Source organism: Zootermopsis nevadensis, unplaced genomic scaffold (assembly GCF_977971745.1).
Source record: "Zootermopsis nevadensis isolate Lab colony 2312 unplaced genomic scaffold, Znev_1.0 Znev_ptg000046l, whole genome shotgun sequence".
Taxonomy (NCBI): Eukaryota; Metazoa; Arthropoda; class Insecta; order Blattodea; family Termopsidae; genus Zootermopsis; species Zootermopsis nevadensis.
In genome coordinates this window covers 511,958-539,366 of record NW_028259178.1, presented here as the reverse complement: position 1 = coordinate 539,366, position 27,409 = coordinate 511,958, and the positions used below count along the sequence as shown (strand labels likewise).

The 27,409-nt window shown below is 36.7% G+C and overlaps 1 protein-coding gene, 1 long non-coding RNA gene and 1 other non-coding gene across 4 annotated transcripts in view; 1 reads left to right on the top strand and 2 right to left on the bottom strand.

Annotated features, from left to right (window-relative positions):
* Use1 (Vesicle transport protein Use1) overlaps positions 1-27,409 on the top strand; it is a 216,326-nt gene that overhangs the window by 123,253 nt on the left and 65,664 nt on the right. The gene's annotated exons all lie outside the window — the stretch shown is intronic.
* Positions 12,526-15,977, bottom strand: LOC147871571 (uncharacterized). Its single transcript, XR_015538669.1, has 2 exons — positions 15,534-15,977; positions 12,526-13,993 (listed from the first exon to the last, which is right to left on the bottom strand). It is a non-coding gene; the product is annotated as an uncharacterized LOC147871571 (long non-coding RNA).
* Positions 18,946-25,075, bottom strand: LOC110837713 (uncharacterized). Of its 2 annotated transcripts, none has more exons than XR_015538665.1 (2): positions 24,888-25,075; positions 18,946-20,397 (listed from the first exon to the last, which is right to left on the bottom strand). It is a non-coding gene; the product is annotated as an uncharacterized LOC110837713 (transcript). The 2 variants fall into 2 exon arrangements; XR_015538666.1 differs by lacking the exon at positions 18,946-20,397 and adding an exon at positions 22,025-23,698.

The window sequence follows — 27,409 nt, the reverse complement described above, 5'->3', positions numbered from 1 at the left end:
GCCTTAAGGCATGCTCAGTCAATATTGTTGGGGGTGTTTTTTAGAAATTCCAATACTTCTGTTTACATTGTTGTACGCGCAGGTGTTCATATAAAAGCTGACCATTGTCGACCTATATTTACACTTTCTTTAATAAAAAGAGAATTACCCAAAGATAAAGTTTGGTTAATTTCCATAAATTAATATAAAATATTTTCTCTGTAAGAAGGAAATACATTTAAAAGTTTTGAAAAGAGGAATGAAGAGAATTTTAAAATTTCATTTGCCCTTGTTTAAGAATAACGCCCGGGTTTAGTAATCTTGCCCGGGCGCTGTTGAGTCCATCCCTGGGGGAGAGAAAATGTTTCCTGAGTTCGATTCCCGGCAAGGGCGGTTCCTTTAACTCCGAATCTAAGCGAGAGAGGACAATGGAGCCAGGATCAGAGTTTTTTATTTGGAAGAGGCGATTACAGGAACAGGGACCTCGACACTGACAAACTGTCCTGGGTTCGAGTCCTGACAAGGATGGTCTCTCTTGATAGGAGCGTAACCCCGATAAAGGTACGAATCCAAGGCAAAATACGTTCGTTTCGGAGAAGAAATTACAGGACCTGAGGTTAGAGACCCGACAACTGTCCTTGGTTCGAGGCTTATGGGGGCAGATTTTACTGCCATGTTAAAGAATACAGATTTTAAGCTTTACTGAAATTAACATTGATAAGGAATGTAAGCAGTTGTCTGATGTTCCTGCGGTACACTCCAGGCACTCTTCGAGTAATAAATAGCCCAAGCATTTTCATCACTCACTCGTTGTTACGGAGGTCCGTTTGATTCCCGGTCGTAGGTCAGAAACAAATGACATTCAGTTCCCCGCATTTGTTGACGACCTGGTGATTGGTTAAGCATCACGGATGACTGTACATTCCCCCTAAAATGTCAAAAGAACGAGGCCCTTATCTTCGTGTTTTTGTTAAAATGAATCATCGAGCAGAAATTTATACGCAATCTGGAATGTCTTATTCATGATTTTCTAAAAAGCTGGTCGTTGTAAAAGAAATTGTTTTGTAACTAAAATTGTCTCTTGGCATATTTTAATTAGAACACAACATTTGAACATGTTGGACAAAGATCAGTAGCTTTAAAAGAAGTTACAGAGTGGCGGGGATGGAGGAAAAGGGGCGACACATCACACTTTGTGAGGTCTCCTTTCTCTTTGTGAGTCATTTTGCAAAATCACCAAGCCATTCCTTTGCATGCTTAAATCTTTTTTGTGAAATTTCAGTTAATGTAAGCGACTTTCGTCAGAACTGATTTATAATATGTATTTGAAATTTATTAGATGGAACTTCAACGAGTGGAAAATTAATTTTGACTTTTTACGTCATAGTCGGAGATGGCGAGGAAAATTGTGACGAACAGATTTTCGTGGACCAATTTCTTACTTTGACGTTACTGCAACTCACTCTATCCTTTTCGATCTTTTATCAAAAATTTTATATTTTACGCTTGTCCGTAGGAAGATGGCTGTCTTCTGGCTTTTTACGCCGTGTAGTTCGGTAGAATTCCTTCAACGTTTAACATGTCCATGCTGCCTCCATCATCAGGGCTGAGAGCTCTGAAACGTCGAAAAACGTCTACCACACTACACGGTGCAACAACCCAGAAGACAACCATCTTAGAATTTATGCTATTTCATTGCAATATTAATGCCAATCCAAAGTTTGGTGTTATTAATGTTTCTGCATTAGCTTAAAAAATAATTCAAATTTTATGGGCTGTATTTGGGGAGTCATAATTTAGTAACTTTTATATAAAATTTAAATTGTGTGCTCGGGTATGCATGTACGTGCGAACGAACTTTCACTTACAACTTGAGAGCTGATTTATCGATTTTTGCCAAACTTGGCACACTCATTTTTTGGTAACAGGAAGAGAATATAGAAAGACCAAAACTTTTTAAAAAGTGTCCTGAGTTGGAGTCCCGGTGAGGGTAGATCCTGCAGTCAGGGAACTGGGCCGAGACGAAATTTGTTTCCAAGAGAACATTCCAGAAATAAAGCCAAACCCCAAAATATCTGTCCTTGGTTTGAGACCTTGTAAAGATTCTTTTTTTAGGGATAATTTTTTTCTGTGACATTCATCGATACATATCGAAATAGGGCAAGTATTTTTGCAGAAAATGTAAGAAGTTGTAAAATTTCCATACACAAACACTGAAGGCACTGTTCTAATATTAAACAAATACACTAAAAAAATAACCTACGGCTGTGGTATTAAGCTTGGAACTCTTATATATACATGAACACGTTTTTTGCAGTCAGTATTTGCACTTTATTAAATTATATATTATTTAATTAATCAATGATAGATTATGGTTTTAATTTTAAATACTAATTTGTCAGTCTTTTAAATAAAATCATTTAGTATTACTTTAGATACCCCTATATTTCGTGATAGGTAATTTTCTAGTAGTCCGTAACAGAAAAGAATTTATAGGCAACTTTGCACGAATCCTACGTGCGTTTATTCTGCAATAAATTGCCATGCTTTCGTGAAGGTCTGTAGAAATTATTTTCCATAAATTGCAATTTGATAATAGACGACTCAGTTAGTTGGATTTCTTTGCTTTTATTAGCTTCATATTAAACTCTTATAAAAGTTTCAACTCAAAGACAGGAGCACATTCCAGAAATTGAAAATTAACTTTTAAGAGACACCAAGTACAAACTACGTATTGTGAATCGAACGCAAATCGTACAATAGGATTTTATATTAATAAAGTGCACTCTATTTTTAAACAACTGTGAAATATCCTAATGTAAATTATTTTAGTGCATACACAAAACACAAAGTAAGATTATTATAATTAAACTAAATATCCAGCAATGTTATTCCAACAAATAATGTGACAAATGTTATTATTCGTACATGGACATTATAACAATTTCGTTGTCTTTGAAACAGTCTCATTATCACAGAATCTAAAATTTGAATCAGGAAAAACGAATGGAAATGACAGAGAACATTTTAACAAGAGTCTCAGTTTGTTACTAACTATTAACTTTTACACATTAACATACATAACTTCCGCACAAATAAAATAAAGTAAAATAAGGTAACGTTACAACTGGAGTCTTTATATTACGGATGAAACCTCCTGACAAGGGAAAATACGTGTTCTAACGTTAGCAGAATAAAATAATCTTCAAGTTTAAAGTCATCTTTGCTTTTAAGCTGTATTTTCTATAAGTTTCTTCAAATTCTTTCCTTAAAATAAGAAATGAATCTTAAGAACAAGATACAAAATATAATGCACGTTGTGTTTAAAATAATTACGACACTGTCAAGATAGTTTAATTGTATATTAAATTACAAATTAGGAGGTAACTGAAATATTAATTTGTTCAATTTTTTTTTCGAGTGAATTTTATTCAGTTACGACACAAAGCGAATATTTTCCTTTCTTTTAGAACGTTCAAGTACATGTTTAGAAAAGAGAAACGAAAATGAATATAGTAAGTAATTGTAATAACGTATCTTACGCTGAAAATGAAATACGTTTACAATTTAACATTTCGGATCGTGCTTTATTGTCCGAGGATAATGGACTCACTCCATAGGAGGGTCCACTGTTTATAAATTACACAAAGCTTCTGGTCTGGCCAACTAAACTTGTGTCGCTGAAGTTCTCTGAATATATTTTTGTAGTTTATGATGTGAGACTGTCTTTCTTTTCCAAAGAAAGGATTTGAACTTTCATGTCAAGTCTGTTGCCACGTAAGGCACACTTCTTGGCAAAATTGTAATTGAAACTGGCGCAGCTGCCAGACTTGATAGTGTCATCAAATCCATTCTCGTAGTTCCGAACTGTGTGCTTGGCTGATGCCTGTTCCTTCCCCGCTGCTCGGTTGATTTCCACACGATATCCAAACTCCTTAGATTTGTTCTCAGGTCCAACGTGAAACGCGCAGGTATAAAGCGTATCGCCTCTGACTTGAGACACGTGGACAAATATTTCAGACCTAAAGAATATTATGCAAAGCCAGATAATTTTAACCCCAAAGTTTTTCAAAGAAATGACGCCTACACCAGATTCTTTACCGGCGGAGACGCCATGTTTCTCCATCAGATGGCTCTTCATCATAGCAAGAGGACGATTCCAAGTGCATCCTGTTATGGGACACTTGTATTTCCGCTGTGAGCATACTTTTTCATGGGTAATCGTGTCATCTTTTAGGAATCTCGCATTGCAGCCGAAAGTGTAGTTTTTGCATTGGACGATCAATTTCCTTGTCACACTTTCCAGAACACGAATTGTGACATTCAGAAATTTACCTCTGCAGACCGGACAATCTTTCACTTGTGATCTGCAAGTGTCGCAGGTGCAGTGGCCATTGGCACAAATTATTATGGGCGGCCGAAGATATTCCATGCATACAGGACATTTGAGTTCCGACAGGACCTCTTGTATTATGGTCGCCATAATTTTATTGTTTCGCTTTTGAAAACGTTGACACTCCGCCAACTGGGAATTCTCTTGCAGAAAAGATGATTCACAGAAGAAGTATCTGAAAATAAGAAACAGAAATGTATGACCAAAAATAATTAATTTAAATTATTCAAACGTTTAATGACCTCTGTAGAAATCATGTAAGCTGATAACGAAATAAACTGGAGCAGATAATAGACAGCAGACCATCTAATGATGCCAAGAAGATGGTGGGCGACCTAAACAAAGTGTACACGACACATCCAATGACATTGGCCAAAGGCTCGTTGATTTAGCCACTAGAAAAAACATGATAATCAGTTCTACTTTCTTCCCTAGGAGACAAATAGAGAAATACTAGAGCAGAGCGCTTCTTTCGGAGCTCCTCGGGGGATTGGTCAAGTGTTCAAAAAGCAACCAACCCCCCCTTCGGGTTGGTTGCGTTTTAAATTCTTACGTTACAAACTAAACTATCCCCCCGAATTCAGGGCTTAAACACTTGACCAACCCCACCCCTTCGGGTTGTTGGTTGTGTTTTAAAATCTTAAGTAACACACTAAACTAACCCCGCTGTCTCTAATCTGATGTGTTAGTTCTTTACGTCGCTGTTCAGAGGCCAACTGTTCTTGGTCAGTCAACTTTCTATGTCCAACCCCACCCTTGCAAATCTTCGTCTTAAAATCGATCATAAAGTCAGTTTTCATAATAGTTTTCGTAATCGTAATATATCGAATGAGTATCAGTTTACCTTGTTGGAGTTGGTACTTCAAATACTTGATAACGTCTTCTTTCACTTTTCTGATGTTTTAGGATAACTGTCAGTCAATTTTGAAGAATGCGACGTGCTGCTTCTGGAGCAGTGATAATGCGACTGGCTTGATATTCTTTGATTTCCTTGTTGTGAAGCGTTATTTGTTTACTCGGCATTGTTGTGTTCCACAACAATGCCGAGTAAACAAATATCTGTTGACATTGTTGATGACGTCATTTTTTGACGACAAATAGGTTGACGACCTTACATTTCCCTATATTTCGTGAAAGGTAATTTTCTAGTAGTCTGTAATAGATCAGATTTTAAATTTGGTTTTGACGAATAATACTTACGTTTCTTCTGCAATAAATTGCCATCCTTTCGTGACGATCTGTAGAAATTATTTTTCTTAAATTGAAATTTAATAATAGACGACTCAGTTAGTTGGATTTCTTTGCTTTTATTAGCTTCGTATTAAACTCTTATAAAAGTTTCAACTCAAAGACAGGAGCACATTCCAGAAATTGAAAACTAACTTTTAAGAGACACCAAGTACAAACTACGTATTGTGAATCGAACGCAAATCGTACAATAGGATTTTATATTAATAAAGTGCACTCTTTTTTAAATCAGCTGTGAAATATCCTAATGTAAATTATTTTAGTGCATACACAAAACACAAAGTAAGATTATTATAATTAAACTGAAATCCAGCAATGTTATTCCAACAAATAATGTGACAAATGTTATTATTCGTACATGGACATTATAAGATTTTCATTGTCATTAATACAGTCTCATTATCACAGAATCTAAAACTTGAATCAGGCAACAACGAATGGAAATTACTGAGAACATTTTAGCAAGAATCTCAGTTTGTCACTAACTATTAACTTTTACACATTAACATACATAAATTCGGCACAAATAAAATAAAATAAGGTAACGTTACAACTGGAGTCTTTATATTACGGATGAAACCTCCTGACAAGGGAAAATACGTGTTCTAAAGTTAGCAGAATAAAATAATCTTAAAGTTTAAAGTCATCTTTGCTTTTAAGCTGTATTTTCTATAAGTTTCTTCAAATTCTTTCCTTAAAATAAGAAATGAATCTTAAGAACAAGATACAAAATATAATGCACGTTGTGTTTAAAATAATTACGACACTGTCAAGATAGTTTAATTGTATATTAAATTACAAATTAGGAGGTAACTGAAATATTAATTTGTTCAGTTTTTTTTTTCGAGTGAATTTTATTCAGTTACGACACAAAGCGAATATTTTCCTTTATTTTAGAACGTTCAAGTACATGTTTAGAAGAGATAAACGAAAATGAATATAGTAAGTAATTGTAATAATGTATCTTACGCTGAAAATTAAATTAATTTACAATTTAACATTTCGCATCGTACTTTATTGTCCGAGGATAATGGAGTCACTCCATAGGAGGGTCCACTCTTTATAAATAAGACAAAGCTCCTGGTTTGGCCAACTAAACTTGTGTCTCTGAAGTTCTCTGAATATATTTTTGTAGTTTATGATGTGGGACCGTCTTTAGTTTCCAAAGAAAGGATTTGAACTTTCATTTCGAGTCTGTCGTCATGTAAGGCACACTTCTTGGCAAAATTGTAATTGAAACTGGCGCAGTTGCCAGACTTGATAGTGTGATCAAATCCATTCTCGTAGTTCGGAACTGTGTGATTGGCTGATGCCTGTTCCTTCCCCGCTGCTCGGTTGATTTCCACACGATATCCAAACTCCTTAGATTTGTTCTCAGGTCCAACGTGAAACGCGCAGGTATAAAGCGTATCGCCTCTGACTTGAGACACGTGGACAAATATTTCAGACATAAAGAATATTATGCAAAGCCAGATAATTTTAACCCCAAAGTTTTTCAAAGAAATGACGCCTACACCAGATTCTTTACCGGCGGAGACGCCATGTTCCTCCATCAGATGGCTCTTCATCATAGCAAGAGGACGATTCCAAGTGCATCCTGTTATGGGGCACTTGTATTTCCGCTGTGAGCATACTTTTTCATGGGTAATCGTATCTTCTTTTGGGAATGTCGCATTGCAGCCGAAAGTGAGGTATTTGCATGTACCTTTCAATTTGATGATCGCGTTCTCCAGAACACGAATTCTGACCTTCAGAAATTTACCTCTGCAGACCGGACAATTGTTCACTTGTGATCTGCAATTGTCGCAGGTGCAGTGGCCATTGGCACAAATTATTATGGGCGGCCGAAGATATTCCATGCATACAGGACATTTAAGTTCCGACAGGACCTCTTGTATTATGGTCGCCATAATTTTATTGGCTCGCGTTTGAAAACGTTGACACTCCGCCAACTGGGAATTCTCTTGCAGAAAAGATGATTCACAGAAGAACTCTCTGAAAATAAGAAACAGAAATGTATGGCCAAAAATAATTAATTTAAATTATTCAAACGTTTAATGTCCTCTGTAGAAATCATGTAAGCTGATAACGAAAAAGAATAATAATACGAATTCTGTAAAATAGCTCCAGCCAGCCTCACTTCATTGTACCTGCACCTTGTGGTGGTGGTGGGGCCGAGTACCCCAGTGACCTCGAGAGCTACTGGTAGGGCCTCCTTCGCCTGATTGGTCGAGGGGCAGAGGTCAGACTAAGACAAGTTCCCTGGTCCTCCAGGTTGGGATTTGGTTGCAAGGCTACCAACCTTGCACCGTAAAAAAGAAGACGTTTCGAAACCTCAATAAATCGGAATGTTAAGGATATTGAGAATGGCACGTGGAATGTTGGAACCCTTCTTAAGCAGGAGCATTAACTAAATAAACTGGAGCAGATAATAGACAGCAGACCATCTAATGATGCCAAAATGATGGAGGGCGACCTAAACAAAGTCTACACGACACATCCAATGACATTGGCCAAAGGCTCGTTGATTTAGCCACTAGAAAAAACATGATAATCAGTTCTATTTTCTTCGCTAGGAGGCAAATAGAGAAATACACGTGGAGATCACCAAATGGAATAACCAACAACCAAATCGATCGTGTGTTAATAGACAAGAGAAGAGTGGAATAAATGTCCGAACATGCAGAGGAGAAATTTGTGGGACTGACCACTGTTTAGTTAAAACAGTCTTCAGGGAAGGATAATTTAGCGCGTGTTTAGACCGGAAGTGGACGTCCGCTTCTAAGCGGTGGAGGTAAGTTCGGAGGTCACTACATCGAAGCGAACCAAACCAGCGAAAATACTTCCCGATTTATTTTCGGAAAAGTTTCGCAACAGAAAACTCAGTTCACACCTGCGAGGTTTTGTTGGATACCCAACCTCGATCACATGCTCCCAAATTAAAAACATTCTCCATTTTACAAACACCACCCCCGGACGTCTGCTGCTTTGGGGTGTTAAGGAGTGGACGCTTACAGAATGGAGAGCATTTCGGTTAATTCAGACAATTATTAATAAAATTAAAACGAATTCCTTGCATCTCGCTCAAAAGCTCTAACAAAGCTCATGGATCAAGGAATCTAAAGTGATTCAATTATTTTTCGTAACAGAGGCCCCATTTATTAAAAATTTGAAGCCGAAGCTCGTCCAGTCCGTACCGCACAGAGAACACTACACTTCGCCATTACAAAGATCAACCGGTTGATGTATTTAAAGGATTGCCACCAGGCTTTCAAGGGATTAAACAGCTTCATCGAGAATTTCGGCTACTGACATGTCTTGCGGCTTTAGCAAATCGAATCCCACACTATTAATGGAATTTCTTTTATTATAAATAATGCCGTAAACAAACAGAAGCCAGTGGAATAATTAATTGAATTTATGTTAGAAAGAAGACACGTCTAATTCTCTTCCAAAGTTCACAGAAGTAAATGCTATTAGCAATAATAATAATAATAATAATAAATAGGTTGCCTTTACCTCACTCTTTCTTCGGGAGGGGGAATCCTCGATGTCCACCGACGAAATGAAATGGAGAGAGTGAAGGAGTTTCTTAGGAATTCACGGAATATAAGGAAGTGCCTTGGTTATTGTGGAAGACTTTTAAAAGCAGAAAAGTATCTCCTCTACGACGCACTTCTCCTACAAGCGACTCACAACTCAGCTTTTTGCACAATGACGAAAGCGGATTGTTGACTAATGCGACAATGCCGAATGAATCGATGACGTAACAGTTAGTAAAGGAATGGAGTGCGATACGGTTCATTCAGTCTATTATAATGCATGCACAAGAAATGAGAAATGAGCCTTAAGGCATGCTCAGTCAATATTGTTGGGGGTGTTTTTTAGAAATTCCAATACTTCTGTTTACATTGTTGTACGCGCAGGTGTTCATATAAAAGCTGACCATTGTCGACCTATATTTACACTTTCTTTAATAAAAAGAGAATTACCCAAAGATAAAGTTTGGTTAATTTCCATAAATTAATATAAAATATTTTCTCTGTAAGAAGGAAATACATTTAAAAGTTTTGAAAAGAGGAATGAAGAGAATTTTAAAATTTCATTTGCCCTTGTTTAAGAATAACGCCCGGGTTTAGTAATCTTGCCCGGGCGCTGTTGAGTCCATCCCTGGGGGAGAGAAAATGTTTCCTGAGTTCGATTCCCGGCAAGGGCGGTTCCTTTAACTCCGAATCTAAGCGAGAGAGGACAATGGAGCCAGGATCAGAGTTTTTTATTTGGAAGAGGCGATTACAGGAACAGGGACCTCGACACTGACAAACTGTCCTGGGTTCGAGTCCTGACAAGGATGGTCTCTCTTGATAGGAGCGTAACCCCGATAAAGGTACGAATCCAAGGCAAAATACGTTCGTTTCGGAGAAGAAATTACAGGACCTGAGGTTAGAGGCCCGACAACTGTCCTTGGTTCGAGGCTTATGGGGGCAGATTTTACTGGCATGTTAAAGAATACAGATTTTAAGCTTTACTGAAATTAACATTGATAAGGAATGTAAGCAGTTGTCTGATGTTCCTGTGGTACACTCCAGACACTCTTTGAGTAATAAATAGCCCAAGCATTTTCATCACTCACTCGTTGTTACGGAGGTCCGTTTGATTCCCGGTCGTAGGTCAGAAACAAATGACATTCAGTTCCCCGCATTTGTTGACGACCTGGTGATTGGTTAAGCATCACGGATGACTGTACATTCCCCCTAAAATGTCAAAAGAACGAGGCCCTTATCTTCGTATTTTTGTTAAAATGAATCATCGAGCAGAAATTTATACGCAATCTGGAATGTCTTATTCATGATTTTCTAAAAAGCTGGTCGTTGTAAAAGAAATTGTTTTGTAACTAAAATTGTCTCTTGGCATATTTTAATTAGAACACAACATTTGAACATGTTGGACAAAGATCAGTAGCTTTAAAAGAAGTTACAGAGTGGCGGGGATGGAGGAAAAGGGGCGACACATCACACTTTGTGAGGTCTCCTTTCTCTTTGTGAGTCATTTTGCAAAATCACCAAGCCATTCCTTTGCATGCTTAAATCTTTTTTGTGAAATTTCAGTTAATGTAAGCGACTTTCGTCAGAACTGATTTATAATATGTATTTGAAATTTATTAGATGGAACTTCAACGAGTGGAAAATTAATTTTGACTTTTTACGTCATAGTCGGAGATGGCGAGGAAAATTGTGACGAACAGATTTTCGTGGACCAATTTCTTACTTTGACGTCACTGCAACTCACTCTTTCCTTTTCGATCTTTTATCAAAAATTTTATATTTTACGCTTGTCCGTAGGAAGATGGCTGTCTTCTGGCTTTTTACGCCGTGTAGTTCGGTAGAATTCCTTCAACGTTTAACATGTCCTTGCTGCCTCCATCATCAGGCCTGCGAGCTCTGAAACGTCGAAAATCTTCTACCACACTACACAGTGCAACAACCCAGATGACAACCATCTTAGAATTTATGCTATTTCATTGCAATATTAATGCCAATCCAAAGTTTGGTATTATTAATGTTTCTGCATGGGATGTATTTGGGGAGTCTTAATTTAGTAATTTTTATGTAAAATTTAAATTGTGTGTGCGCGTATGCATGTACGTGCGAACGAACTTTCACTTACAACTTAAGAGCTGATTTATCGATTTTTGCCAAACTTGGCACACTCATTTTTTGGTAACAGGAAGAGAATATAGAAAGACCAAAACTTTGAAAAAGTGTCCTGAGTTTGTGTCCCGGTGAGGGTAGATCCTGCAGTCAGGGAACTGGGCCGAGACGAAATTTGTTTCCAAGAGAACATTCCAGAAAAGGAGGCCAAACCCCAAAATATCTGTCCTTGGTTTGAGTCCTTGTAAAGATTCTTTTTTTAGGGATAATTTTTTTCTGTGACATTCATCGATACATATCGAAATAGGGCAAGTATTTTTGCAGAAAATGTAAGAAGTTGTAAAATTTCCATACACAAACACTGAAGGCACTGTCCTAATATTAAACAAATGCACTAAAAGATACGCTGCGGTTGTGGTATTAAGCTTGGAACTCTCGTACATACATGAACACGTTTTTTGCAGTCATTATTTGCACTTTATTAAATAATATATTGTTTAATTAATCAATGATAGATTATGGTTTTAATTTTAAATACTAATTTGTCAGTCTTTTAAATAAAATCATTTAGTATTACTTTAGATACCCCTATATTTCGTGATAGGTAATTTTCTAGTAGTCCGTAACAGAAAAGAATTTATAGGCGACTTTGCACAAATCCTACTTGTGTTTATTCTGCAATAAATTGCCATGCTTTCGTGAAGGTCTTTAGAAATTATTTTACATAAAGTGCAATTTGATAATAGACGACTCAGTTAGTTGGATTTCTTTGCTTTTATTAGCTGCATATTAAACTCTTATAAAAGTTTCAACTCAAAGACAACAACACATTCCAGAAATTGAAAACTTATCTTTTAAGAGACACCAAGTACAAACTACGTATTGTGAATCGAACGCAAATCGTACAATAGGATTTTATATTAATAAAGTGCACTCTATTTTAAAACCACTGTGAAATATCCTAATGTAAAATATTTTAGTGCATAAACAAAACACAAATTAAGATTATTATAATTAAACTATAATCCAGCAATGTTATTCCAACAAATAATGTGACAAATGTTATTATTCGTACATGGACATCATAACAATATCATGTCATTAATACAGTCTCAGTATCACAGAAGCTAAAACTTGAATCAGGCAACAACGAATGGAAATGACAGAGAACATTTTAACAAGAGTCTCAGTTTGTTACTAACTATTTACTTTTACACATTAACATACATAAATTCGGCACAAATAAAATAAAATAAGAAAACGTTACAACTGGAGTCTTTATATTACGAATGAAACTTCTTTACAAGGGAAAATACGTGTTCTAAGTTTAGCGGAATAAAATAATCTTCAGGTTTAAAGTCAGCTTTGCTTTTAAGCTGTATTTTCTATAAGTTTCTTCAAATTCTTTCCTTAAAATAAGAAATAAATCTTAAGAACAAGACACAAAATATAATGCACGTTGTGTTTAAAATAATTACGACACTGTCAAGATAGTTTAATTGTATATTAAATTACAAATTAGGGTATAACTGAAATATTAATTTGTTCAAATTTATTTTCGAGTGAATCTACTTCAGTTACGACACAAAGCGAATATTTTCCTTTCTTTTAGAACGTTCAAGTACATGTTTAGAAAAGAGAAACGAAAATGAATATAGTAAGTAATTGTAATAATGTATCTTACGCTTGAAATTAAATACGTTTACAATTTCACATTTCGGATCGTGCTTTATTGTCCGAGGATAATGGACTCACTCCATAGGAGGGTCCACTCTTTATAAATAAGACAAAGCTTCTGGTTTGGCCAACTAAACTTGTGTCGCTGAAGTTCTCTGAATATATTTTTGTAGTTTATGATGTGAGACTGTCTTTCTTTTCCAAAGAAAGGATTTGAACTTTCATTTCGAGTCTGTCGTCATGTAAGGCACATTTCTTGGCAAAATTGTAATTGAAACTGGCGCAGTTGCCAGACTTGATAGTGTCATCAAATCCATTCTCGTAGTTCCGAACTGTGTGCTTGGCTGATGCCTGTTCCATACCCGCTGCTCGGCTGATTTCCACACGATATCCAAACTCCTTAGATTTGTTCTCAGGTCCAACGTGAAACGCGCAGGTATAAAGCGTATCGCCTCTGACTTCAGACACGTGGACAAATATTTCAGACCTAAAGAATATTATGCAAAGCCAGATAATTTTAACCCCAAAGTTTTTCAAAGAAATGACGCCTACACCAGATTCTTTACCGGCGGAGACGCCATGTTTCTCCATCAGATGGCTCTTCATCATAGCAAGAGGACGATTCCAAGTGCATCCTGTTATGGGACACTTGTATTTCCGCTGTGGGCAGACTTTTTCATGGGTAATCGTGTCATGTTTTAGGAATGTCGCATTGCAGCCGAAAGTGTAGTTTTTGCATCGGACGATCAATTTCCTTGTCACACTTTCCAGAACACGAATTCTGACCTTCAGAAATTTACCTCTGCAGACCGGACAATCTTTCACTTGTGATCTGCAAGTGTCGCAGGTGCAGTGGCCATTGGCACAAATTATTATGGGCGGCTCAAGATATTCCATGCATACAGGACATTTAAGTTCCGACAGGACCTCTTGTATTATGGTCGCCATAATTTTATTGTCTCGCGGTCTGCAAAAGAGAGTTTGAAAACGTTGACACTCCGCCAACTGGGAATTCTCTTGCAGAAAAAATGATTCACAGAAGAAATCTCTGAAAATGAGAAACAGAAATGTATGGACAAAAATAATTAATTTAAATCATTCAAACGTTTAATGACCTCTGTAGAAATCATGTAAGCTGATAACGAAGAAGAATAATTCAAGAATTAGTTACGAATTCTGTAAAATAGCTTCCGCCAGCCTCACTTCATGGTACCTGCACCTTGTGGTGGTGGTGGGGCCGAGTACCCCAGTGACCTCAAGAGCTACTGGTAGGGCCTCCTTAGCCTGATTGGTCGAGGGGCAGAGGTCAGACTAAGACAGGTGCCCTGGTCCTCCAGGTTGGGATTTGGTTGCAAGGCTACCAACCTTGCACCGTAAAAAGGAAGACGTTTCGAAACCTCAATAAATCGGAAAGTTAAGGATATTGAGAATGGCACGTGGAATTTTGGAACCCTTCTTAAGCAGGAGCATTAAGAGATCAATTAACTAAATAAACTGGAGCAGATAATAGACAGCAGATCATCTAATGATGCCAAAATGATGGTGGGCGACCTAAACAAAGTCTACACGACACATCCAATGACATTGGCCAAAGGCTCGTTGATTTAGCCACTAGAAAAAACATGATAATCAGTTCTATTTTCTTCGCTAGGAGACAAATAGAGAAATACACGTGGAGATCACCAGATGGAATAACCAACAACCAAATCGATCGTGTGTTAATAGACAAGAGAAGAGTGGAAAAATGTCCGAACATGCAGAGGAGGAATTTGTGGGACTGACCACTGTTTAGTTAAAACAGTCTTCAGGGAAGGATAATTTAGCGCGTGTTTAGACCGGAAGAGGACGTCCCCTTCTAAGAGGTGGAGGTAAGGCCGGAGGTCACTACATCGAAGCTAACCGAACCAGCGAAAGTATTTCTCGATCTTTTTTTTCTGAAAAGTTTCGCAACGGAAAACTCAGTTCACACCTGCGAGGTTTTGTTGGATACCCAACCTCGATCACATGCTCCCAAATTAAAAACATTCTCCATTTTACAAACACCACCCCCGGACGTCTCCTGCTTTGGGGTGTTAAGGAGTGGACGCTTACGGAATGGAGAGCATTTCGGTTTATTCAGACAATTATTAATAAAGTTAAAACGAATTCCTTGCAGCTCGCTCAAAAGCTCTAACAAAGTTCATGGATCAAGGAATCTAAAGTGATTCAATTATTTTTCGTAACAGAGGCCCAATTTATTAACCATTTGAAGCCGAAGCTCGTCCAGTCCGTACCGCACAGAGAACACTACACTTCGCCATTACAAAGATCAACCGGTTAATGTATTTAAAGGATTGCCCCCAGGCTTTCAAGGGATTAAACAGCTTCATCGAGAATTTCGGCTACTGACATGTCTTGCGGCTTTAGGAAATCGAATCCCACACTATTAATGGAATTCTTTTATTATAAATAATGCCGTAAACAAACAGAAGTCAGTGGAATAATTAATTGAATTTATGTTAGAAAGAAGACACGTCTAATTCTCTTCCAAACTTCACAGATGTAAATGCTATTAGCAATAATAATAATAATAAATAGGTTGCCTTTACCTGACTCTTTCTTCGGGAGGGAGAATCCTCGATGTCCACCGACGAAATAAAATGGAGAGAGTGAAGGAGTTTCTTAGGAATTCACGGAATATAAGGAAGTGCCTTGGTTATTGTGGAATACTTTTAAAAGCACAAAAGTATCTACTCTACGACGCACTTCTCCTACAAGCGACTCACAACTCACCTTTTTGCACAATGACGAAAGCGGATTGTTGACTAATGCGACAATGCCGAATGAATCGATGGCGTAACAGTTAGTAAAGGAATGGAGTGCGATACGGTTCATTCAGTCTATTATAATGCATGCACAAGAAATGAGAAATGAGCCTTAAGGCATGCTCAGTCAATATTGTTGGGGGTGTGCTTTAGAAATTCCAATACTTCTGTTTACATTGTTGTACACGCAGTTGTTCATATAAAAGCTGACCATTGTCGACCTATATTTACACATTCTTTAATAAAAAGAGAATTACTCAAAGATAAAATTTGGTTGCATTCCATAAATTAATATAAAATATTTTCTCTGTAAGAAGGAAATACATTTAAAAGTTTTGAAAAGAGGAATGAAGAGAATTTTACAATTTCATTTGCCCTTGTTTAAGAATAACGCCCGGTTTTAGTAATCTTGCCCGGGCGCTGTTGAGTCCATCGCTGGGGGAGAGAAAATGTTTCCTGAGTTCGATTCCCGTCAAGGGCGGTTCCTTTAACTCCGAAACTAAGCGAGAGAGAACAATGGCGCCAGGATCAGAGTTTTTTATTTGGAAGAGGCGATTACAGGAACAGAGAACTCGACACTGGCAAACTGTCCTGGGTTCGAGTCCTGACAAGGATGGTATCTCTTGATAGGAGCGTAACCCCGATAAAGGAACGAATCTAGGGCAAAATACGTTCGTTTCGGAGAAGAAATTACAGGACCTGAGGTTAGAGACCCGACAACTGTCCTTGGTTCGAGGCTTATGGGGGCAGATTTTACTGCCATGTTAAAGAATACAGATTTTAAGCTTTACTGAAATTAACATTGATAAGGAATGTAAGCAGTTGTCTGATGTTCCTGCGGTACACTCCAGGCACTCTTCGAGTAATAAATAGCCCAAGCATTTTCATCACTCACTCGTTGATTACGGCGGTCCGTTTGATTCCCGATCGTAGGTCAGAAACAAATGACATTCAGTTCCCCGCATTTGTTGAGGACCTGGTGATTGGTTAAGCATCACGGATGACTGTACATTCCCCCTAAAATGTCAAAAGAACGGGGCCCTTATCTTCGTATTTTTGTTAAAATGAATCATCGAGCAGAAATTTCTACACAATCTGGAATGTCTTATTCATGATTTTCTAAAAACCTTTTCGTTGTAAAAGTAATTGTTTTCTAACTTAAAATTGTCTCTTGGCATATTTTAATTAGAACACAACATTTGAACATGTTGGACAAAGATCAGTAGCATTAAAAGAAGTTACAGAGTGGCGGGGATGGAGGAAAATGGGCGACACTCTCAGTTTGTGAGGTCTCCTTTCTCTTTATGTGTCATTTTGCAAAAACACCAAGCCATTCCTTTGCATGCTTAAATCTTTTGTGAAATTTCAGTTAATGTAAGCGACTGTCGTCACAACTGATTTATAATATGTATTTGAAATTTATTAGATGGAACTTCAACGAGTGGAAAATTAATTTTGACTTTTTACGTCATAGTGGGAGATGGCGAAGAAAATTGTGACGAACAGATTTTCGTGGACCAATTTCTTACTTTGACGTCACTGCAACTCACTCTTTCCTTTTCGATTTTTTATCTAAAATTTTATATTTTACGCTTGTCCGTAGGAAGATGGCTGTCTTCTGGCTTTTTACGCCGTGTAGTTCGGTAGAATTCCTTCAACGTTTAACATGTCCATGCTGCCTCCATCATCAGGGCTGAGAGCTCTGAAACGTCGAAAAACGTCTACCACACTACACGGTGCAACAACCCAGAAGACAACCATCTTAGAATTTATGCTATTTCATTGCAATATTAATGCCAATCCAAAGTTTGGTGTTATTAATGTTTCTGCATTAGCTTAAGAAATATTTCAAATTTTATGGGCTGTATTTGGGGAGTCTTAATTTAGTAATTTTTATGTAAAATTTAAATTGTGTGCTCGCGTATGCATGTACGTGCGAACGAACTTTCACTTACAACTTGAGAGCTGATTTATCGATTTTTGCCAAACTTGGCACACTCATTTTTTGGTAACAGGAAGAGAATATAGAAAGACCAAAACTTTGGAAAACTGTCCTGAGTTAGTATCCCGGTGAGGGTAGATTCTGCAGTCAGGGAACTGGGCCGAGACGAAATTTGTTTCCAAGAGAACATTCCAGAAATTTAGGCCAAACCCCAAAATATCTGTCCTTGGTTTGAGCCCTTGTAAAGATTCTTTTTTTAGGGATAATTTTTTTCTGTGACATTCATCGATACATATCGAAATAGGGCAAGTGTTTTTGCAGAAAATTTAAGAAGTTGTAAAATTTTCATACACAAACACTGAAGGCACTGTTCTAATATTAAACAAATGCACTAAAAAAATACGCTACGGTTGTGGTATTAAGCTTGGAACTCTCATAAATACATGAACACGTTTTTTGCAGTAATTATTTGCACTTTATTAAATAATATATTGTTTAATTAATCAATGATAGATTATGGTTTTAATTTTAAATACTAATTTGTGAGACCTTTAAATAAAATCATTTAGTATTACTTTAGATACCCCTATATTTCGTGAAAGGTAATTTTCTAGTAGTCTGCATCAGAAAAGAATTTATAGGCGACTTTGCACGAATCCTACGTGCGTTTATTCTGCAATAAATTACCATGCTTTCGTGAAGGTCTGTAGAAATTATTTTTCTTAAATTGAAATTTGATAATAGACGACTCAGTTAGATGGATTTCTTTGCTTTTATTAGCTTCATATTAAACTCTTATAAAAGTTTCAACCCAAAGACAGGAGCACATTCCAGAAATTGAAAACTATCTTTTAAGAGACACCAAGTACAAACTACGTATTGTGAATCGAACGCAAATCGTACAATAGGATTTTATATTAATAAAGTGCACTCTTTTTTAAATCAACTGTGAAATATCCTAATGTAAATTATTTTAGTGCATAAACAAGACACAAAGTAAGATTATTATAAGTAAACTATAATCCAGCAATGTTATTCCAACAAATAATGTGACAAATTTTATTATTTTTACATGGACATTATAACAATATCATGTCATTAATACAGTCTCATTATCACAGAAGCTAAAATTTGAATCAGGCAACAACGAATGGAAATTACTGAGAACATTTTAACAAGAGTCTCAGTTTGTCACTAACTATTTACTTTTACACATTAACATACATAAATTCGGCACAAATAAAATAAAATAAGAAAACGTTACAACTGGAGTCTTTATATTACGAATGAAACTTCTTTACAAGGGAAAATACGTGTTCTAAGTTTAGCGGAATAAAATAATCTTCAGGTTTAAAGTCAGCTTTGCTTTTAAGCTGTATTTTCCATAAGTTTCTTCAAATTCTTTCCTTAAAATAAGAAATAAATCTTAAGAACAAGATACAAAATATAATGCACGCTGTGTTTAAAATAATTACGACACTGTCAAGATAGTTTAATTGTATATTAAATTACAAATTACGGTATAACTGAAATATTAATTTGTTCAAATTTTTTTCGAGTGAATTTAATTCAGTTACGACACAAAGGGAATATTTTCCTTTCTTTTAGAACGTTCAAGTACATGTTTAGAAAAGAGAAACGAAAACGAATATAGTAAGTAATTGTAATTATGTATCTTACGCTTATAATTAAATTCATTTACAGTTTAACATTTCGTATCGTACTTTATTGTCCGAGGATAATGGACTCACTCCATAGGAGGGTCCACTCTTTAAAAATAAGACAAAGCTTCTGGTTTGGCCAACTAAACTTGTGTCGCTGAAGTTCTCTGTATATATTTTTGTAGTTTATGATGTGAGACTGTCTTTCTTTTCCAAAGAAAGGATTTGAACTTTCATGTCAAGTCTGTTGCCACGTAAGGCACACTTCTTGGCAAAATTGTAATTGAAACTGGCGCAGTTGCCAGACTTGATAGTGTCATCAAATCCATTCTCGTAGTTCCGAACTGTGTGCTTGGCTGTTGCCTGTTCCTTCCCCGCTGCTCGGCTGATTTCCACAAAATATCCAAACTCCTTAGATTTGTTCTCAGGTCCAACGTGAAACGCGCAGGTATAAAGCGTATCGCCTCTGACTTGAGACACGTGGACAAATATTTCAGACCTAAAGAATATTATGCAAAGCCAGATAATTTTAACCCCAAAGTTTTTCAAAGAAATGACGCCTACACCAGATTCTTTACCGGCGGAGACGCCATGTTTCTCCATCAGATGGCTCTTCATCATAGCAAGAGGACGATTCCAAGTGCATCCTGTTATGGGACACTTGTATTTCCGCTGTGGGCAGACTTTTGCATGGGTAATCGTATCTTCTTTTGGGAATCTCGCATTGCAGCCGAAAGTGTAGTTTTTGCATCGGACGATCAATTTCCTTGTCACACTTTCCAGAACACGAATTCTGACCTTCAGAAATTTACCTCTGCAGACCGGACAATTTTTCACTTGTGATCTGCAAGTGTCGCAGGTGCAGTGGCCATTGGCACAAATTATTATGGGCGGCTGAAGATATTCCATGCATACAGGACATTTAAGTTCCGACAGGACCTCTTGTATTATGGTCGCCATAATTTTATTGTCTCGCGTTTGAAAACGTTGACACTCCGCCAACTGGGAATTCTCTTGCAGAAAAGATGATTCACACAAGAACTCTCTGAAAATAAGAAACAGAAATGTATGGACAAAAATAATTAATTTAAATTGTACACATGTTTAATGACCTCTGTAGAAATCATGTAAGCTGATAACGAAAAAGAATAATTCAAGAATTAGTTACGAATTCTGTAAAATAGCTCCAGCCAGCCTCTCTTCATGGTACCTGCGCCTTGTCGTGGTGGTGGGGCCGAGTACCCCAGTGACCTCAAGAGCTACTGGTAGGGCCTCCTTAGCCTGATTGGTCGAGGGGCAGAGGTCACACTAAGACAGGTGCCCTGGTCCTCCAGGTTGGGATTTGGTTGCAAGGCTACCAACCTTGCACCGTAAAAAGGAAGACGTTTCGAAACCTCAATAAATCGGAAAGTTAAGGATATTGAGAATGGCACGTGGAATGTTGGAACCCTTCTTAAGCAGGAGCATTAAGAGATCAATTAACTAAATAAACTGGAGCAGATAATAGACAGCAGATCATCTAATGATGCCAAAATGATGGTGGGCGACCTAAACAAAGTCTACACGACACATCCAATGACATTGGCCAGAGGCTCGTTGATTTAGCCACTAGAAAAAACATGATAATCAGTTCTACTTTCTTCCCTAGGAGACAAATAGAGAAATACTAGAGCAGAGCGCTTCTTTCGGAGCTCCTCGGGGGTTTGGTCAAGTTTTTAAAACGCAACCAACCCCCCCTTTGGTTGGTTGCGTTTTAAATTCTTACGTTACAAACTAAACTATCCCCCCGAATTGAGGGCTAAAACACTTGACCAACCCCACCCCTTCGGGTTGTTGGTTGTGTTTTAAAATCTTAAGTAACACACTAAACTAACCCCGCTGTCTCTAATCTGATGTCTGAGTTCTTTACGTCCCTGTTTAGAGGCCAACAGTTCTGGTTCAGTCAACTTTTTACGTCCAGCCCCACCCCTGCAAATATTCGTCTTAAAATCAATCATAAAGTCAGTTTTCATAACAGTTTTCGTAATCGTAATATACCGAATGCGTATCAGTTTACCTTGTTGGAGTTGGTACTTCAAATACTTGATAACGTCTTCTTTCGCTTTTCTGATGTTTTAAGCCAACTGTCAGTCAATATTCAAGAATACGAAGTGCTCCTTCTGGAGCAGTGATAATGCGACTGGCTTGATATTCTTTGATTTCCTTGTTGTGAAGCGTTATTTGTTTACACGGCATTGTTGTGTTCCACAACAATGCCGAGTAAACAAATATCTGTTGACATTGTTGATGACGTCATTTTTTGACGACAAATAGGTTGACGACCTTACATTTCCCTATATTTCGTGAAAGGTAATTTTCTAGTAGTCTGTAATAGATCAGATTTTAAATATGGTTTTGACGAATAATACTTACGTTTCTTCTGCAATAAATTGCCATGCTTTCGTGACGATCTGTAGAAATTATTTTTCTTAAATTGAAAACTAACTTTTAAGAGACACCAAGTACAAACTACGTATTGTGAATCGAACGCAAATCGTACAATAGGATTTTATATTAATAAAGTGCACTCTATTTTTAAACAACTGTGAAATATCCTAATGTAAATTATTTTAGTGCATAAACAAAACACAAAGTAAGATTATTATAATTAAACTATAATCCAGCAATGTTACTCCAACAAATAATGTGACAAATTTTATTATTCGTACATGGACATTATAACAATATCATGTCATTAATACAGTCTCAGTATCACAGAAGCTAAAATTTGAATCAGGCAACAACGAATGGAAATTACTGAGAACATTTTAACAAGAGTCTCAGTTTGTCACTAACTATTTACTTTTACACATTAACATACATAAATTCGGCACAAATAAAATAAAATAAGAAAACGTTACAACTGGAGTCTTTATATTACGAATGAATCTTCTTTACAAGGGAAAATACGTGTTCTAAGTTTAGCGGAATAAAATAATCTTCAGGTTTAAAGTCATCTTAGCTTTTAAGCTGTATTTTCTATAAGTTTCTTCAAATTCTTTCCTTAAAATAAGAAATAAATCTTAAGAACAAGATACAAAATATAATGCACGCTGTGTTTAAAATAATTACGACACTGTCAAGATAGTTTAATTGTATATTAAATTACAAATTAGGGTATAACTGAAATATTAATTTGTTCAAAATTTTTTTCGAGTGAATCTACTTCAGTTACGACACAAAGCGAATATTTTCCTTTCTTTTAGAACGTTCAAGTACATGTTTAGAAAAGAGAAACGAAAATGAATATAGTAAGTAATTGTAATAATGTATCTTACGCTTAAAATTAAATACGTTTACAATTTAACATTTCGGATCGTGCTTTATTGTCCGAGGATAATGGACTCACTCCATAGGAGGGCCCACTCTTTATAAATAAGACAAAGCTTCTGGTTTGGCCAACTAAACATGTGTCGCTGAAGTTCTCTGAATATATTTTTGTATTTCATGATGTGAGACTGTCCTTTGTGTCCAAAGAACGGATTTGAACTTTCATTTCGAGTCTGTTGCCACGTAAGGCACATTTCTTGGCAAAATTGTAATTGAAACTGGCGCAGTTGTCAGAGTTGATAATATCATCAAAATCATTCTCGTAGTTCCAAACGATGTGATTGGCTGATGCCTGTTCGTTCCCCGCTACTCCTTTGATTTCCACACGATATCCAAACTCTTCAGATTCGTTCTCGTGTCCAACGTGAAACACGCAGGTATAAAGCGTATCGCCTCTGACTTCAGACACGTGGACAAATATTTCAGACTTAAATAATTTTACGAAACGCCAGGTAGAATTATCCCCAAAGTTTTTCAAAGAACTGACGCCTCCACCACATTCTTTACCGGCGGAGGCGCCATGTTTCTCCTTCAGATGGCTCTTCATCGTAGCAAGGGGACGATTCCAAGTGCATCCTTCAATGGGGCACTCGTAAGGCTGCTGTGGGCAGACTTTTTCATGTTTAATCGTCTCATCATATTTTGGGAATGTCGCATTGCATCCGAAAGTGTGGTTTTTGCATCGGCCGATCAATTTAGTGATCACTTTCTCCAGAACAGTGTTTCTGACATTGAGAAATGTACCTCTGCAGACCGGACAATTTTTCACTTGTAATCTGCAATTGTTGCAGGAGCAGTGGCCATTAGCACAAATTAATATGGGCGGCTGAAAATATTCCATGCATACACGTCATTTGAGTTCCGACAGGACCTCTTGTATTATGGTCGCCATAATTTCATTGTCTCGCTTTCGAAAATGTTGGCACTGAGCCAACTGGAAAATCTCTTGCAGAAAAGATGATTCACAGAAGAAATCTCTAAAAACAAGAAACAGAAATGTATTGACAAAAATAATTAATAAGATATTGTAATTGCGTCATATTGTGAATATTATAACAATTATTTATTTTAATCCGTCTTATCACAATATTTAAAATTTCTTATAATTAAGATAATAAAATATCATTGATGTTCCATATCGATTGATCGATTTACATTTCGGAACATTTACACAACATGTTTCAGTTTTTATAAAACCATCATCAGGTGTAAAATATATCTAAGAACTTAAAACTCAATTATGATTTCTGTAGTATTTTGGTGATGTTTCATTACGTTTGTTTTTCATTTTTGGGCGAAGGTGTTGTTTTTCTTAAATGTTATTAGATGTACATATCGGTCTGTAAGTAAAAGATTGAAAGAAACACTAAAGAATTTGAAAGAATTTATAAAAGAATTTATAGAATAAAATGCAAAATATATAAATTATAGTTAGAAATTATCAGTAAAATAAAAATAAAAATAAAAATAAAATAAAACATACCAAAGATGTAGGAGTGATTGTTCCGATATATCCAGAAGTACTAGTGTCTTCGAATAGGTGTGGGTCAATACTGACTGTGGTTGCTTGTGGAAGGAGTAAGTGAAAGGTGGCTGTCGGGGTTGGGGTTAATGGTCTGTAGCGCATTGAAGATGGGGTTATTAAGGAATATGTTATTGTCATTTAGACAAATGTTTTGTTTATATGTTTGTTGTATGTAATATTTTTCTATTGTATTCCTATGTTTTTTGTTTTCTACTATTTTTAATATGTCCATTGTTTCGTTTATTGTATTATATGCATGTCCTGTATTTAGAATATGTTTAGAGTATGCAGAACTATCTTTATTGTGTTTTATGGCTGCAATGTATTCTTTGTATCGATGTGTGAAAGTGCGGCCAGTTTGACCTATATAAGTTAATGGACAGTCTTTACATTTTAATTTGTATATACCCGGTAAGTTATATTGATTGTTTATGTTTATTGGTGGTTTTTGTTTAAGGAGGTTTTTATTGTGTTTTATGTTTGGAAAGCGATTTTTATTTTGTTTTCTTTAAATAGTTTAGTTATGAATTTGGTTTCTTTACCTATGTATGTAAAAGTGGCCCATTTTTCTTGTATGTTTTCATTTTGTAAAGATTGTCCATTAGCAATAATAATAATAATAATAAATAGGTTGCCTTTACCTCACTCTTTCTTCGGGAGGGAGAATCCTCGATGTCCACCGACAAAATGAAATGGAGAGAGTGAAGGAGTTTCTTAGGAATTCACGGAATATATGGAAGTGCCTTGGTTATTGTGGAAGACTTTTAAAAGCACAAAAGTGTCTACTCCACGACGCACTTCTCCTACAAGCGACTCACAACTCAGCTTTTTGCACAATGACGAAAGCGGATTGTTGACTAATGCGACAATGCCGAAGGAATCTATGACGTAACAGTTAGTAAAGGAATGGAGTGCGATACGGTTCATTCAGTCTATTATAATGCATGCATAAGAAATGAGAAAAGAGCCTTAAGGCATGCTCAGTCAATATTGTTGGGGGTGTGTTTTAGAAATTCCAATACTTCTGTTTACATTGTTGTACACGCAGTTGTTCATATAAAAGCTGACCATTGTCGACCTATATTTACACATTCTTTAATAAAAAGAGAATTACTCAAAGATAAAATTTGGTTTCATTCCATAAATTAATATAAAATATTTTCTCTGTAAGAAGGAAATACATTTAAAAGTTTTGAAAAGAGGAATGAAGAGAATTTTACAATTTCATTTGCCCTTGTTTAAGAATAACGCCCGGTTTTAGTAATCTTGCCCGGGCGCTGTTGAGTCCATCGCTGGGGGAGAGAAAATGTTTCCTGAGTTCGATTCCCGTCAAGGGCGGTTCCTTTAACTCCGAAACTAAGCGAGAGAGAACAATGGCGCCAGGATCAGAGTTTTTTATTTGGAAGAGGCGATTACAGGAACAGAGAACTCGACACTGGCAAACTGTCCTGGGTTCGAGTCCTGACAAGGATGGTATCTCTTGATAGGAGCGTAACCCCGATAAAGGAACGAATCTAGGGCAAAATACGTTCGTTTCGGAGAAGAAATTACAGGACCTGAGGTTAGAGACCCGACAACTGTCCTTGGTTCGAGGCTTATGGGGGCAGATTTTACTGCCATGTTAAAGAATACAGATTTTAAGCTTTACTGAAATTAACATTGATAAGGAATGTAAGCAGTTGTCTGATGTTCCTGCGGTACACTCCAGGCACTCTTCGAGTAATAAATAGCCCAAGCATTTTCATCACTCACTCGTTGATTACGGCGGTCCGTTTGATTCCCGATCGTAGGTCAGAAACAAATGACATTCAGTTCCCCGCATTTGTTGAGGACCTGGTGATTGGTTAAGCATCACGGATGACTGTACATTCCCCCTAAAATGTCAAAAGAACGGGGCCCTTATCTTCGTATTTTTGTTAAAATGAATCATCGAGTAGAAATTTCTACACAATCTGGAATGTCTTATTCATGATTTTCTAAAAACCTTTTCGTTGTAAAAGTAATTGTTTTCTAACTTAAAATTGTCTCTTGGCATATTTTAATTAGAACACAACATTTGAACATGTTGGACAAAGATCAGTAGCATTAAAAGAAGTTACAGAGTGGCGGGGATGGAGGAAAATGGGCGACACTCTCAGTTTGTGAGGTCTCCTTTCTCTTTATGTGTCATTTTGCAAAAACACCAAGCCATTCCTTTGCATGCTTAAATCTTTTGTGAAATTTCAGTTAATGTAAGCGACTGTCGTCACAACTGATTTATAATATTTATTTGCAATTAATTAGATGGAACTTCAACGAGTGGAAAATTAATTTTGACTTTTTACGTCATAGTGGGAGATGGCGAAGAAAATTGTGACGAACAGATTTTCGTGGACCAATTTCTTACTTTGACGTCACTGCAACTCACTCTTTCCTTTTCGATTTTTTATCTAAAATTTTATATTTTACGCTTGTCCGTAGGAAGATGGCTGTCTTCTGGCTTTTTACGCCGTGTAGTTCGGTAGAATTCCTTCAACGTTTAACATGTCCATGCTGCCTCCATCATCAGGGCTGAGAGCTCTGAAACGTCGAAAAACGTCTACCACACTACACGGTGCAACAACCCAGAAGACAACCATCTTAGAATTTATGCTATTTCATTGCAATATTAATGCCAATCCAAAGTTTGGTGTTATTAATGTTTCTGCATTAGCTTAAGAAATATTTCAAATTTTATGGGCTGTATTTGGGGAGTCTTAATTTAGTAATTTTTATGTAAAATTTAAATTGTGTGCTCGCGTATGCATGTACGTGCGAACGAACTTTCACTTACAACTTGAGAGCTGATTTATCGATTTTTGCCAAACTTGGCACACTCATTTTTTGGTAACAGGAAGAGAATATAGAAAGACCAAAACTTTGGAAAAGTGTCCTGAGTTAGTGTCCCGGTGAGGGTAGATTCTGAAGTCAGGGAACTGGGCCGAGACGAAATTTGTTTCCAAGAGAACATTCCAAAAAAGGAGGCCAAACCCCAAAATATCTGTCTTTGGTTTGAGACCTTGTAATGATTCTTTTTTTAGGGATAATTTTTTTTCTGTGACATTCAACGATACATATCGAAATAGGGCAAGTATTTTTGCAGAAAATGTAAGAAGTTGTAAAATTTTCATACACAAACACTGAA